Genomic DNA, 13,123 nt, shown 5'->3' on the forward strand with positions numbered 1-13,123 from the left:
CTTGAAAGAATACACTGATGACAGTCTCAGGAAAGGATTCATCTGCCCTTCTACCACTCCAGTTGGTCCAGGAATTTTTTTGTGTGGAAAAGAAAGACCATTCTCTCTGGCCCTGTGTAGATTAGCAGGGGCTTAACAAGATTTTTGTTAAGAACAGTTTTCTTCTCTCTCCCACTGGTGCCCGAACTTTTTCAAAAACCCAGGTCTGCTACAGTTTTCACCAAGTTTGAGTTGCATGGGGCATACATTCTGGTGCATATACAGGAGAGAGATGACTGGATGACTGCATTCTGCACCCAATTGGGCCACTTTCAGCATCTGGTGATGCACCTGCTACCTTTCAACACTTAATCAAGAACATTTTAGGAACTTCTTAGACCTTTTAGTCGTTATAAATCTGGATGACATTCTGATTCATGAAATTAGGAAAATTATTTTAGTGGCCCTTATAATGGAAGTTTCGCCATCTGCAGGGTTCACTGACATTTTTGTTGTTGTGGATTAGTTATCCAAAGAGGCACTTTTTTTGCCCATGAAAGGAACACCATCTGCTTGTCAGGGCTGGCTCAGCCCTTCCTTCTCTGAGCTGGACGCTCAGCTGTCGGCTAATTGCCAGCTCTCATCTCTCTCCACAGTTAACCAGCTGTTGTGGATCTGCTCGTCAGTCCCGCCTACTTAAAGATCTCCAGCTCACTTCATTCCTGCCTTCGCCTTGGTCACATCACAAGAATCCATCTCCTGCATTCCTGTTTAAAGACTGGCTTTGTTGACATCCCTTATGGCTCCTTATACTGCTTGCTATTCCTCTACTTGGATCCCTCACTTCTGGCCTGGCTGATTACCCGAATAGGTTACTGAACTCTGGCTTGGCTGATTACCCAATCTGGTTACTGGACTCTGGCTATGCTTTGACTACGCTTACTTTATTTACCTTTTTATTTTTATTAATAAACAAGTGTGATTTTACTGTTCTTCTGTCTCGGTCTGGTTCATGGTTTCTGACGATGCTATGGAGACAGCTCTGTCTGTCTATCTGTGCGCAAGTTAGCACATAGTCTGTCACTAATGCTGGCACTAAGTAAGCTCTATTACTGATCTGCTGCTGCTTAGGACCAGTGCTGTCTTGTCTATAGTGTTCCCTGTGAACCCTGTTGTTGGCCTGCCCTGACTACTCCTGAGTCCTGACCTCCGCCTGCACAGACCCTGGCTTGTCTTTGGATTACGCTTCTGCCTACTCCTTCTCTTCCTGTTCTGGTCACCCATTATTGACTCTGGCCTGAACCATGATTACACGTGATCTGACTGACAATTACCGTCTCGACTTTCTTGACTCTGCCGATCATCTAGTTGCTGCCCAGCCAGTCTCTGCTGATCATCTGACTGCTGCCAGCTATTTTTTGCGGATCTTCTGTCTGCTGCCCAGCCTGACTCTGCAGATACTCGAACCTGTGCCAGCTGCTGGCAAGAACTATGAAACACTTATGCCACTTAATGCCATCATGCCACCTGTTTACTTTACCAGGGTCCCTAAGCCAGAGGAGTAAGAGAGGCTATGATCATTGCTTCAGCTACTCCACCAGGACATCTCCTTTTAATCTTTCTTCTATTTTTCAAAGTTTATCAAAGACTTAGCCAGAGCGAAGACTGGTCCAAGCTTCTCAATTACCAACTTGAGCATTCCTAACCTCCCAGCTGCAAGAAGAGAAAACCTCAGCACTAAATATAGAGACTCTGGAAATATTGTCTCTGTTGGAAAGATGGGGGTTACATCCACTATCAGTGGTGACAGCTGAGAAAGGCAAAAGGACCCAAACTTATACTGTTTCATTCAGGATTAACCACATTCTCCCAGGAGATGTTTAACATTCAAGATAAATCCCTTTGAGGAATGTAAGGAGTTTCTTAGAAACAATGACATTTGGTTCAGATGTTGCTTATCTACACTGAAAAAAAAATGATTCTGTTGGTTTGTAATTTTACCATAAAAATTTTAAAATTTTGCAACATAAAAATAAATGTTAATTAATTTACTTTACTTTGACGCTAAATACCGGGGTTATGGCAGCAGCCAGCTGCCATAACCCCGGTATTTTTGGGAACGCTGTGCGTTTCTCTTTAAGATAAAAGTGGTCTTCGCGGCGGATTCTCTAGTGGGCATCTGTTTTGTATGTATAGAACTCTCTCTATGGTATTACCAGTGATCCAATCTTTCCATCCCTATTGTTGAAGCATTTTCAAGGGAATTTTAAATTTATCCACTGAATACACAGGTAGAGACTGAACCAACCTATGTTGCTGTTTGTTTCTTGCCAATTTGGAAAATTAAAATTATTATGTATGTTGTTGAAGTTATTTTGTATGCACTTATGAGTCTTTCTCAATATTTTTTCTATTTTTCGATTATAGTGATCATTTATACAGTGCCTGATAAAAAATTCTCCTGAAAAAGCCATCGGCATGGCAAAACATGTAGAGATCCAATCAGTTTGCACCTTCTTTTTGTATTATACGATCACTATAATAATGTATGTAATGTATTCACTGTTTTTAATAATATTATCTATTAAATTTATATTTTTCCATATTTTTGTATTATTGCGCCTTTAAAATCCCGTAAATACTTTTTTCTATATGCTATAGTTCCTATCAGGGATTTGGTGCCAAATTGACTTCCAGATGTCCAGCTAAAAGCTTTTCTCCTACGTAGAGGGTTCTTTACTGTAAGAGCAGCAAGGATGTGAAATTCCCTTCCACAGGTGGTGGTCTCGGTGGGGGGCATCGATAGTTTCAAAAAACTATTAGATAAGCACCTGAACGACTGCAACATACAGGGATATACAATGTAATACTGACATATAATCACACACATAGGTTGGACTTGATGGACTTTTTTCAACCTCACCTACTATGTAACTATGTAAATTTTTTTTAAAGCTTCCCATCCCAACGAGCTCGCGCGCAGAAGCGAATGCATACGTGAGTAGCACCCGCATATGAAAATGATGTTCAAACCACACATGTGAGGTATTGCCGCAATCGTTAGTGTGAGAGCAATAATTCTAGCACAAGACCTTCCCTGTAACTCAAAACTGGTAACCTGTAAAAAAAATTTAAACATCGCCTATGGAGATTTTTAAGGGTAAAAGTTTGTTGCTATTTCAAAAAGTGGGTGCAATTTTGAAGCGTGACATGTTGGGTATCAATTTACTCGGCGTAACATTATCTTTCATAATATAAAAAAAATTGGGCTAACTGTACTGTTGTCCTATTTTTTTATTAAAAAAGTGTATTTTTTCTAAAAAAAGTGCACTTGTAAGACCGCTGCGCAAATACGGTGTGACAGAAAGTATTGCAATGACTGCCATTTTATTCTCTAGGGTGTTAGAAAAAAATATATATATAATGTTTGGGGGTTCTAAGTAATTTTCTAGTAAAAAAAAAGGATTTTAACTTGTAAACAACAAGTGTAATAAACAGGCTCGGTCCTTGAGTGGTTAACCACTTAAGCCCCGGACCATTTGGCTGGCCAAAGAGCACTTGCGATTCGGCACTGCGTTGCTTTAACTGACAATTGCGCAGTCGTGCGACGTGGCTCCCAAACAAAATTGACGTCCTTTTTTCCCCACAAATAGATCTTTCTTTTGGTGGTATTTGATCACCTCTGCGGTTTTTATTTTTTGCGCTATAAACAAAAAAATTTTGAAAAAAATGCATTATTTTTTACTTTTTGCTATAATAAATATACCCCAAAAAATATTAAAAAAAATGTTTCCTCAGTTTAGGCCGATACGTATTCTTCTACATATTTTTGGTAAAAAGAAATCACAATTTATTGATTGGTTTGCACAAAAGTTATAGCGTCTATAAAATAGGGGATAGTTTTATGGCATTTTTATGACTAATCTTTTTTTTACTAGTAATGGCAGTGATCAGCGATTTTTATCGAGACTTCGACATTATGGCAGACAAATCGGACACTTTTGGCGCTATTTTGGGACCATTCAAATTTATAGAGCGATCAGTGCGATTAAAAAATGCATTGATTACTATGTAAATGTGACTGGCAGTGAAGGGGTTAACCAGGAGGGGACGCTGCAGGGGTTAAGTGTGTCCTAGGGATGTGTTGTAACTGTGGGGGGGAGGGGCTATGTGTGTCACGACACTGATCACCTCTCTTGATCACAGGGAACGGTGATCAGTGTCCTGTCACTAGGAAGAATGGGGAAGTGCTTGTTTACATCAGCATTTCCCTGATCTTCCTCTCCGTGAGATGATCGCGGGTATCCCCACAGACAGGGGCGTTGCTAGGTGGCAAAAAGACCAGGGGCTTCAGCCCGAAGTCCAAGGCCGGCACGGGGGGGGGCCCTCTAGTGGCGCTGGGTTTTTTTGGTTGGGCGGAGGGGTTGTGTGGCGGGGGGTAAGCTCACATGCTGACCATTAAACTGACCTACCTAACCTACATACACTGACCTACCTGACACACACACTGACCTACCCGATACACACTGACCTACATACACTGACCTACCTGACCGTCATACATTGACCTACCCGACACACACTGACATACCTGATGGTCATACACTGACCTACCCACATACACTGACCTACCCGACATACACTGACCTACCTGACACACACTGACCTACATACACTGACCTACCCGACACACACTGACCTACCTGACCGTCATACACTGACCTACCCGACATACACTGACCTACCCGACACACACTGACCTATCTGACCTACATACACTGACCTACACTGACCTACCTGACCCACACTGACCTACACACACTGACCTACCCGACACACACTGACCCACACTGACCTACCCACATACACTGACCTACCCGACATACACTGACCTACCCGACACACACTGACCTACCTGACCGTCATACACTGACCTACCTGACACACACTGACCTACCTGACCTACATACACTGACCTACCTGACCCACACTGACCTACATACACTGACCTACCTGGCTGACACACACTGACTTACCTGACATACACTGATCTACCCGACACACACTGACCTACCCGACACAAACTGACCTACCCGACACAAACTGACCTACCCGACACACACTGACCTACCCGACACACACTGACCTACATACACTGACCTACCTGACTGACACACACTGACCTACCTAACCGTCATACACTGACCTACCTGACCTACATACACTGACCTACCTGACTGACACACACTGACCTACCTGACATACACTGACCTACATACACTGATCTACCCGACACACACTGACCTACCCGACACACTGACCTACCTGACACACACTGACCTACCTGACCGTCATACACTGACCTACCCGACATACACTGACCTACCCGACACACACTGACCTACCTGACCATCATACACTGACCTACCCGACATACACTGACCTACCCGACACACACTGACCTACCCGACACACACTGACCTACCTGACCTACATACACTGACCTACCTGACTGACCCACACTGACCTACCTGACCCACACTGACCTACATACACTGACCTACCTGACCCACACTGACCTACCTGACCCACACTGACCTACATACACTGACCTGGTACCTGACATACACACACTGACTGACCTACCTGACCAGAAGGAAACAGACTTCAGACTTCATGTGTCCGGGTCCTGCAGCAGCAGCTCAGCCGTGGTGCTGGTGTGTGAGGCTGCCAGAGTAGATGAGGAGAGCCGCCCGCCCGAGCGCCGATCGATCCCGCCTTCTTCCTGTTCCAGTCACAGCATGCTGATAGGTGGAGTGCAGGCTCTGGGAGACGCGGGGGATGCTGCTCAGGGTGGCGGTGTCTTTTTTCTCTCTCCCTCCTGGGCTCTTCCCGGCTGCCCAGGTATCCCCATCCCCGCTGCTCTGCACTGACGCCGCCACTGGAGGGACGGTCAAGTCGCAGGCCCCATGAGCACTATAGCGGAGGAGGAGGAAGTGCAATCCTCCTCCGCTTTGACTGCTGGGCAGTGTGGGCAGTGATGTCACTGGTTGCTAGCCGCTAGGCGGCTATAGCAACCAGTGACCAAAAGTAGAGTCAGGCGGGGGCGGAGCTGGAGCCGGAGCCAGCGCTACCACGGCTCAATCCACCCCTGTCCCCTGCATTCTGGACTGGCACAAAAGACTCGGGGCTATTGGCCCCAGGCTCGGGGCTGTAGCCCCAATAGCCACCCCCTGGCGACGCCTCTGCCCACAGACATTAAGTCAGTGGGACCCATGATCACACTCACGGAGCTCACGGCAGGGTCGCATGTGCGCCAGGTGGCGGCGCGCGTGTGCGACCACACAGGGGCAAATTTAAAGGGACGTACCTGTACGCCCATTTGCCTGTCCATGCCATTCTGTCGACGTAAATGTTCGTGCGGCGAATGGCAAGTGGTTAAGTACCTTACTTAATTTTCATTAGTTGTTAAAACACACCTTTTACATTTACAAAAAGAATGTATAATTTTGAGTAATCTGGACAAACTTTTAAGGTATGTGCATTTCCATATTCTAATTGAGTTACATTCACTTAAAAAAACTATCTTTTCATTTGACTGAAATTGCGGGGCGCATATGTTTTCCAAACGTGCAACAGCACAAGTTTTGATTCTGTGTATTTTAAAGAGTTTGACATCTTTTGGAACTTTGAAAGCCTGCACAAGGCAGTTCCCATATGTTTGAGGCCCATCAGGACGAAACAGTGCCACCAGTGACAAGAATTTTTCAAGTCACTACAAAGCCATGCAATGCCATTGAAAGGTAAGAGTGAATATTCAACAAATTATTGTTCACATGCTTTAAATGTTGCTTAACATATCATCCAATATGTTTATTTTATTTGCAGAATAACTTATTTATAATTAATAGACATACGTCTATTGTGAACACCTATTGGGACAACTCACTTGTGCACATGCAAAGTTTTCACTTACTGCATGCAGCAGAAAGCAACCAAGATGCAGGGTGTGGGACCGCCGGCTGTTAAGCTTAAAAACTATTTTGTGCCACAAAAATGAATGTTTCAGCCAGTTCAGTTTTTGAGATATAGGAATTCAAATTCAGATTATGTAACATCAAGCCCCGCCCACTTTGTACCCAATGTTATTAAAGTTTAAAAACATAGATAGCATTCGTTTGCACTGCATCTGTGGTGATTTGTGCTGCAAAAATGAACGTATGTGCTGGTTTGGTTTCAGAGATATTGCGCATTATAGTTGATTAAACCTCTCCCACTTTGCACCACACGTTATTACATTTTAAAAACAATTATACAATTTGTTTGTGCTGCATTTGTGCTGATTTGTACCACAAAAACAAACTTTCTATTTGTTCGGTTTTTGAGATATTGGACATTCAACGGGACTCATTTATGCTTTTAGCCTGAGCCCGCGGGTCTGGTGGACTCGATGTCTCACGATCGCGGTATACAGAGGCAGAATGGGGGACTGCCCATGTAAATAAGGCGATTCTCCATTCTGCCAGATGACATGTCAGAGATCTTCTGTTCCCAGTGATATGGAACAGTGATCTCTCATGTCCTTGTTAGCCCATCCCCCCTACAGTTAGAACACACCTAGGGAACACACTTAACCCCTTGATCCCCCCCTAGTGTTAACCCCTTCCCTGCCAGTGTAATTTATACATTGATCAGTGCACTTTTTTTTAGCACTGATCAATGTAATATTGTCACTGGTCCCCAAAAAGTGTCATTTGGGGTCAGATTTGTCTGCTGCGATGTTGCAGTCAGGGCCGTCTTTAAGGCAGGGCAAAAGGGGCATCTGCCCTGGGCCCCATCATTGTTGTGGGGCCCAAAACAGCTGCCTCATACTTGCCAACTATCCCAGTTTAAATTCACTTGTCCCTTGAAATTTTAATCCTGTGCTGTGTCCTGACATCTCAGTGTGAAGTGCTCCTACTAATGCTGCCCAGCTCTGCCCTATTGTTGTGTACAGATGACTCACCTGCAGACCCTGTGCTTACATGTAAATAACCGGCATTGATATGTAAATAGAGACGGCATTCATATGTAGATAGCGGCGGGCCGACAGCATTCATAGGTAAATAGAGGTGGCATTCATATATAAATAGCCGCAGATTGGCGGCATTGATATGTAAATAGAGGCTGCATTCATAGGTGTATTATGCCCCCCTGAGGTCATATCCACCATCACCTCTGCTGAATGCTGCCCACTGGGGAGACAAAGGGGCATGCTGGTAAGTCCTGCCTACAACTGTGGTCATTCAGGCTAACATCAGCCTGTTCTGAAAAGGTAAGCAAATTTGTGTGTGGGGGGGGGGGGGTGTTGGGTGTGCAGAGGTAGGCAAGGAGGGGATGTATAGAGGTAAGGAAGGTGGGTGCAAAGATGAGCAGAGGAGGCAGGTAGAGTTAAAGGGGTGGAGGGTTGGAGTGGAGAGGATGGGGGAGGTTCGGGGTGCAGAGGTTAGGGCTTTTAGGATGCAAAGGTGTACTGACAGGGTGGATAAAGATGTAGATCATGTGTAGGGCAGCCCAGTCATTTCAATGGGCTGTGCTATGCGCTAGAAATGCAGAAGAAAGTCCCTAACGCTCTTTCAAAAAGGTTTCCACAGCGCATGTCAACAGATGCATGAAGGTGTCATTAACAATTAATGGCACTGCTGTGTATCTGCTAAAGGGCAGCACATTTCTGTGGTGTCAGGAAAGCAATTTTTTTTGCTAAATGTCTTTTACATTGGTGGTCAGTGTAAATCTTCCCATTACATTGGTGGTCAGTGTAAATCTTCTCATTACATTGGTGCTTGGTGTACAATCCTTTCATTCACACTAATGGCCACTGGCCAGTGTGAAGGTCCCCCCTTACATTGGTGGTCAGTGTAAATCCCTCTTTACATTGGTGGTTACTGTGAATGCTTCTATTACATTAGTGGTCAGTGTAAACCCCTATTATTACATTGGTGGCCAGTGTTGAAACTCCTCTTTATATTGATACTCGGTAAAAAAATCAGCATTGCCATTGATCACACCCTCCCCTCTCCCAGCACTGCCACTGATCCTAGGAGTTCTAGGATCCCTAGGAGTTTTCTGTCTATTGATAGGTCCCCTCACCACCCCAGTCCATGGTGTGGAGGCAGTGAGGAGATGATGTGCTGTAACCTTTAGCAACCAATCAGTGAGCAGTATTGATGTACAGTAACCTCTGGCAACCAAACGCAATTGCTACCTGATCTGATTCAGTAAACTGATTTTTAGTCTAGCTGCTATTTATTGTATGTCTCAGAGCAGGTGGAGAGCGAAATTGCATGGTGGGGGGGCCCCAAGAAAATGTTTGCCCAGGGTCCAATCAATATTAAAGACGGCCCTGGTTGCAGTCCCGCTAAAAATCGCAGATTGCCGACATTACCAGTAAAAACAATTAAACAAATAAAAGTCCCTAAATCATCCCATAGTTGTAGACACGATAACTTTTGTGCAAACCAATCAATATACGCCTACTGTGATTTTTCTTTACCAAAAATATGTAGAAGAATATATATCAGCCTAAACTGATGAATAAATTAGTTTTTTTTAATATTTTTGGGGGGATATGTATTATGTAAGTAAAAAAAAAGAATTCTTTTTAAAATTGTCAGCCTTTTTTTGTTTATAGTGAAAAAAATAGAAACCGCAGAGGTGATCAAATACCACCAAAAGAAAGCTCTATTTGTGGGAAAAAAAGGACGTCAATTTTGTTTGGGTACAATGTTTCACGGCCGCGCAATTGTCAGTTAAAGCGACGCAGTGCCATTTCGCAAAAAAATGGCCTGGTGATTAAGGGGGCAAATCCTTCCGGGGCTGAAGTGGTTAAAGTGCAAATTACTTTCCTAAAAGGCCTAAAAAAAAGTTAATACAGTCTGTATTCTATGTTTACAGATATACTGTATATGCATGTGTGTGTCTCAGTTTGATTTGATAGCTGAGCAATAGGCGTTTTTTTCTTTCTTTTTTTTTTTTAAATGTTTACATTTACATTTGATGCTGCTTTAATAATATTACTTTGTAACACTTTAAAAACAATAAATTTTAATTTGTTTTGAAAACCTGCTTCATGAGACTTTTCCTTTTTTAAAAAACATATGATTGTATTATTTTTGTATAAAAACCTTCAAACATATATCAAATACATTTGGAAAATAAGTTTTACCAACTTAAAAAAGTTACAAGTTAACCACTTGCCGCCCGCCCTATTACCAAATGATGGCGGCAAAGTGGTTTGATATCCCTGACCGGATGTCATATGACGTGATCAGGATATCGAGCCGCTGCACGCCCCCGGGGGCTCGCATCTCGGCGATCGTTGTTGCGGGGTGTCAGTCTGACACCATGCAACACCGATCTAGGTAAAGTGTCTCTGACGGAGACTCTTTACCACGTGATCAGTCGTGTCCAATCACGGCTGATCACGATGTAAATAGAAAAGAGCCGGTGATTGGCTTTTCCTCACTCGCAAGTAGAGGAGAGCCGATCGGCTGCTCTCCTGACAGGGGGGTTCTGTGCTGATTGTTTATCAGCACAGCCCCCCCTCGGATCCCGCCCAGGACCACCAGGGAAGCCGCCCAGGACCACCAGGGAAGCCATCCACACTGGACCACCATGTATGCCCCTAGACCCCCAGGGAAATACCACTATGTGCCCAGGCAGCTGCCAATCTGTGCCCGGGCAGCTGCCAATCAGTGCCCACTCCAATGCCTACCACTGCCAGTGCCACCAGGGATGCCCATCAGTGCCTCATATCAGTGCCGCTTATCAGTGCCTATCAGTGCCACGTATCAGTGCCCATCAGTGCCGCCTATCAGTGCCCAGCAGTGCCGCCTATCAGTGCCACCCTATCAGTGCCCAGCAGTGCCCAGCAGTGCCACCTTTCAGTGCCCATCAGTGTCGCCTATCAGTGCCCATCAGTGCCAACCAGTGCCACATATAAGTGCCCATCAGTGCCGCCTATCAATGCCCATCAGTGCTGCATATCAGTGCCACCCATCAGTGCCGCCTACCAGTGCCCATCAGTGCCCATCATCAGTGCCCGTCAGTGCCCGCTCATTGGTGCCACCTCATCGGTACCGCCGTATCAGTGAATGTCAGTGCCACCTTATCAGTGCCCATCAGTGAAAAAGAAAACTTACTTATTTACAAATTTTTTTTAACAGAAACAAAAGCAAAACTTTTATTTTTTTCAAAATTTTCGGTCTTTTTTTATTTGTTTAGCAAAAAATAAAAAGGTGATCAAATACCACCAAAAGAAAGCTCTATTTGTGGGAACAAAATGATAAAAACTTAGTTTGGGTACAGTGTAGCATGACCGTGCAATTGTCATTCAAACTGCGACAGCGCTGAAAGCTGAAAATTGGTCTGGGCAGGAAGGTGTCTAAGTGCCCTGTATTGAAGTGGTTAATATCACTTAAAACGAAGTAACTAAGTAACTAAGTAACAGGGCAGCACTGTGGTGTAGTGGTTAGCACTTTTGCCTAGCAGCAGAAGGGTCGTTGGTTGGAATCCTGACCACAACACTACTTGCCTACAGTTTGCATGTACTACTCTGTACCTGCGCAGGTTTCCTCCCACACTCCAACGACATGCTGGTAGGGTAATTGGCTCCTGTGTAAATGGGCCCTAGTATGTGTATGCTTGAACGTGAGTTAGGGATCTTAGATTGAAAGCTCCTTGAGGGCAGGGACTGATGTGAATGTACAATGTATATGTAAAGCACTCTGTAAATTGACGGTGCTATATAAGTACTTGACATAAATAAGTTAATGTATGTGTTCCTAACTTAAACTTTTCTATAAACTGGAAAAATTGAGTTGGCTTTACTTAACCACTTCAGCCCTGGACCATTATGCTGCCTAAGGACCAGAGGACTTTTTCCAATTTGGCACTGTGTTGCTTTAACTGCTAATTGCGCGGTCATGCAATGCTGTACCCGAACGAAATTTGCGTCCTTTTCTTCCCACAAATAGAGCTTTCTTTTGATGGTATTTGATCATCTCTGCCATTTTTATTTTTTGCGCTATAAACGGAAAAAGAACGAAAATTTTGAAAAAAAATGATATTTTCTACTGTTTGTTATAAAAAAAATCCAATAAACTCAATTTTAGTCATACATTTAGGCCAAAATGTATTCGGCCACATGTCTTTGGTAAAAAAAAAGTCAATAAGCATATATTTATTGGTTTGCGCAAAAGTTATAGCGTCTACAAACTAGGGTACATTTTCTTGAATTTACACAGCTTTTAATTTATGACTGCCTATGTCATTTCTTGAGGTGCTAAAATGGCAGGGCAGTGCAACCCCCCCAAATGACCCCATTTTGGAAAGTAGACACCCCAAGGAAATTGCTGAGAGGCATGTTGAACCCATTGAATATTTATTTTTTTTGTCCCAAGTGATTGAATGATGACAAAAAAAAAAAAATATTTACAAAAAGTTGTCACTAAATGATATATTGCTCACACAAGCCATGGGCCTATGTGGAATTTCACCCCAAAATACATTCAGCTGCTTCTCCTGAGTATGGGGATACCACATGTGTGGGACTTTTTGGGAGCCTAGCCGCGTACGGGGCCCCGAAACCAATCACCGCCTTCAGGATTTCTAAGGGCGTAAATTTTTTATTTCACTCCTCACTACCTATCACAGTTTTGAAGGCCATAAAATGCCCAGATGGCACAAAACCCCCCCAAATGACCCCATTTTGGAAAGTAGACACCCCAAGCTATTTGCTGAGAGGCATGTTGAGTCCATGGAATATTTTATATTTTGACACAAGTTGCGGGAAAATGACAAATTTCTTTTTTTTTTTTTTTGCACAAAGTTGTCACTAAATGATATATTGCTCACACAGGCCATGGGCATATGTGGAATTACACCCCAAAATACATTTAGCTGCTTCTCCTGAGTATGGGGATACCACATGTGTGGGACTATTTGGGAGCCTAGCCGTGTATGGGGCCCCGAAAACCAATCACCGCCTTCAGGATTTCTAAGGGTGTAAATTTTTGATTTCACTCTTCACTGCCTATCACAGTTTCGGAGGCCATGGAATGCCCAGGTGGCACAAATACCCCCCAAATGACCCCATTTTGGAAAG

The sequence above is a fragment of the Aquarana catesbeiana genome, linkage group LG04, assembly GCF_042186555.1.
Source record: "Aquarana catesbeiana isolate 2022-GZ linkage group LG04, ASM4218655v1, whole genome shotgun sequence".
Lineage (NCBI taxonomy): Eukaryota > Metazoa > Chordata > Amphibia > Anura > Ranidae > Aquarana > Aquarana catesbeiana.